At 40.9% G+C, this 3417-nt stretch overlaps 1 pseudogene; it reads left to right on the top strand.

The window, feature by feature from the left end:
* Nucleotides 1-2179: 2179 nt before the first annotated feature.
* LOC119515608 lies at nt 2180-3104 on the top strand (annotated as a pseudogene).
* The last annotated feature ends 313 nt before the right edge of the window (nt 3105-3417 follow it).

Here is a 3417-nt window from a genome sequence, read left to right on the forward strand (position 1 = left end):
GTGTCTAACATGCCTCCCCTATCCCCCCCTCTTATCTGCATTCACTTTGGTATATCACCTTTGTTACATTAAAGGAAGCATAATACAATGATTCTATTAGTTACAGTCTCTAGTTTATGCTGATTGCATCCCTCCCCCAATGCCTCCCCATTTTTAACACCTTGCAAGGTTGACATTTGCTTGTTCTCCCCATAAAAGAACATATTTGTACATTTTATCACAATTGTTGAATACTCTAGATTTCACCAAGTTACACAGTCCCAGTCTTTATCTTTCCTCCTTCCTTGTGGTGTCTCCCCACCTTCCTCTCTCAACCATATTCATAGTTACCTTTGTTCAGTGTACTTACACTGTTGTGCTACCATCTCCCAATACTGTGTTCCAAACCATGCACTGCTGTCTTCTATCACCCTGTAGTGTTCCCTTTAGTATTTCCTGTAGGACAGGTGTCTTGTTCACAAAGTCTCTCATTGTCTGTTTGTCAGAAAATATTTTGAGCTCTCCCTCATATTTGAAGGACAGCTTTGCTGGATACAGGATTCTTGGTTGGCGTTTTTTCTCTTTCAGTATCTTAAATATATCACACCACTTCCTTCTTGCCTCCATGGTTTCTGCTGAGAGATCCGCACATAGTCTTATGAAGCTTCCTTTGTATGTAATGGATTGCTTTTCTCTTGCTGCTTTCAGGATTCTCTCTGTCTTTGACATTTGATAATCTGATTATTAAGTGTCTTGTCATAGGCCTATTCATATCTCTTCTGTTTGGAGTACACTGCGCTTCTTGGATCTGTAATTTTATGTCTTTCATAAGAGATGGGAAATTTTCACTAATTATTTCCTGTATTATTGCTTCTGCCCCCTTTCCCTTCTCTTCTCCTTCTGGGACACCAATGATACGTACATTATTGTACTTTGTTTCATCCTTGAGTTCCCGGAGACGTTGCTCATATTTTTTCATTCTTTTCTCCATCTGCTCCTTTGCGTGTAGGCTTTCAGTTGTTTTGTTCTCCAGTTTCTAAGTGTTTTCTTCTGCCTCTTGAGATCTGCTGTTGTATGTTTCCATTATGTCTTTCATCTATTGTGTTGTGCCTTTCATTTCCATAGATTCTACTGGTTGTTTTTTTGAACTTTTGATTTCTGCCATATACATGCCCAGTGCTTCCTTTACAGCCTCTATCTCTTTTGCAGTAACTTCTCTAAACTTTTTGAATTGATTTAGCATTAGTTGTTTAAATTCCTGTATCTCAGTTGAAGTGTACATTTGTTCCTTTGACTGGGCCATAACTTTGTTTTTCTTAGTGTAGGTTGTAATTTTCTGTTGTCTAGGCGTGGTTTCCTTGGTTACCCAAATCAGGTTTTCCAAGACCAGAACAGGCTGAGGTCCCAGAGGGAAGAAATATTCAGTATCTGGTTTCCCTGCAGGTGTGTCTTAGAAAACTGCTCCACCCTTTGATGCCTCAGGTCACTGTGCTTTTCTGCCCAGCAGGTGATGCCTGTTAGCCTATAATTCTTGACTGCTGTGAGGAGGTATGGCTGTGTTCCCCCAGGCTCTGGGGTCTGGTTCTGAATGGAAAGGGCCCCACCCCTTTCCTCCTAGAGAAGACAGACCACCCAGGTGGAGGTCATTAGCATTTCAGGTCTGGCTCTCTGCTTTTTCTGTCTCCACCCTTCCTGGAGTCACAGCCCTGGAAACTGAAAATGACTGGGGCTTTCTCCACTGAGCCAAGAAAGAAACAGATAGTCCCCTTCAGACCCAGTCCAAGGCAACCCTCCAGCTCTCCCAGGTCAGTCATCACCCAAAGCCTCTGTCTGTTTTTTGGGGATGCGTACCTGTAGTGAGCAGTTCACACTCGCTACTTAAAACCCCAGTTGGAGCTCAGCTGAGCTATATTTGCTTGCTGGGAGAGAGCTTCTCTCTGGCAACAGGAGGCTTTGCAGCTCGGGCTATGGGGGAGGGGGTCTCATGACTTGGAAGCGCAGGTTTTACTTACAGATTTTATGCTGTGTTCTCAGGCATTCCTCCCAATTCAGGTTGGTGTATGATGAGTGGATGGTCTCATTTGTTCCCCCGCAGTTATTCTGGATCATTTACTAGTTGTTTCTGGTTTTTTGTAGTTGTTCCAGGGGGACTACTTAGCTTCCACTCCTCTCTATGCCACCAACTTGCCCCAGTGATGATATTTTTGAGTACATGGCAAGCTCTGAGATGACCAGTGGTGGATTCAACTGAAACCTCATTTTTCATTGTTGTCCTCTTCCTCAAAGAGAAATGGACAAACATAAAGGTGATTGGATTCTTCCTGTAAGAACACCAACAGTGGCAGAAGACATTTGTTCAATAGACAGAGATTTCTTTCAGGAAATTGAAATATGTGATGCTGGAATGGATATTTGTGGAGGAGAAAAGGTAGATATTTCCATTAGGATTTGTCCATGTGAGGGTATTTTGGAAATTATGACATGTCACATGTTGGACACTTGTTTTGTAAAAATACACCTTACATATTTCCAGAAGCACAGGGAAAATTATCAATAAAAATAACATATTCCTTGCAGAAGTTTGGGTGGATGAATTCAAGAATTTGTTCTATATAATTTCCCCAGGTGTTACAAAGGTAGGTTATGGAGATATATCATCAAGACTTGGTCTAAGACACAAGTTAAAATGCCAAATGTTATCTTGGTACTTACAGGACATTTATTCTGATTCTTAAATTCCATATCACTGTTTCTCTTTGGGAGAGACACATAATGTTGAAATATATCAGTTTCTCAATAAAATGGCCAGAAAAGAAAATGAAAATTTGGAATGTTTAACTGTCAGATATGGCAGATTATCAGGTTTTTCTTATATTGCCAACAAAGATAGAACAGATAACTTTGGATGTTTCCAAACTTAGTGGCCCAGTTACAATGCACAAATGCCACCACCAGAAAGCATCCACCTGCTGGAGTATGGGCCAGTAAAATTAATCCTGCAGCCTGTGAACAGTAATCAGTTTCTGGATAAAGCCAAGGAAGTGGATAGACATGTGGCAAGCATTAGAGGCTGTAATGGAAGCTGGTCCCAGCAGTGGCTTCTTAGAAATGTCACCCTTCCATAAATATTCTGAGACCAGATTTACAAAAAGAAATAAGTATCAACTGAGCTACTTCAGAATACATTTTCTGCCACATTCCAAAGTAGCACAAAAGGAAATGTGTTTTCCTGACCTGTGGGATGTAAGGTTTATCAGCTTTTAAAACTAGACTCTAGCTTTTCTCTGGCTGTGAACCAGCCTTGCTGTCCAAGGTTGTGAAACTACATACCAGTGAGATTCTGCACAAGATGGAATGTGTCTTTCATTAATAAATGTAAAGAATATTCAGACAATGAAACAATCAACAAATCATTCTTTCTGGAGAGCTGAACTTTTT

The sequence above is a fragment of the Choloepus didactylus genome, chromosome 19, assembly GCF_015220235.1.
Source record: "Choloepus didactylus isolate mChoDid1 chromosome 19, mChoDid1.pri, whole genome shotgun sequence".
Lineage (NCBI taxonomy): Eukaryota > Metazoa > Chordata > Mammalia > Pilosa > Megalonychidae > Choloepus > Choloepus didactylus.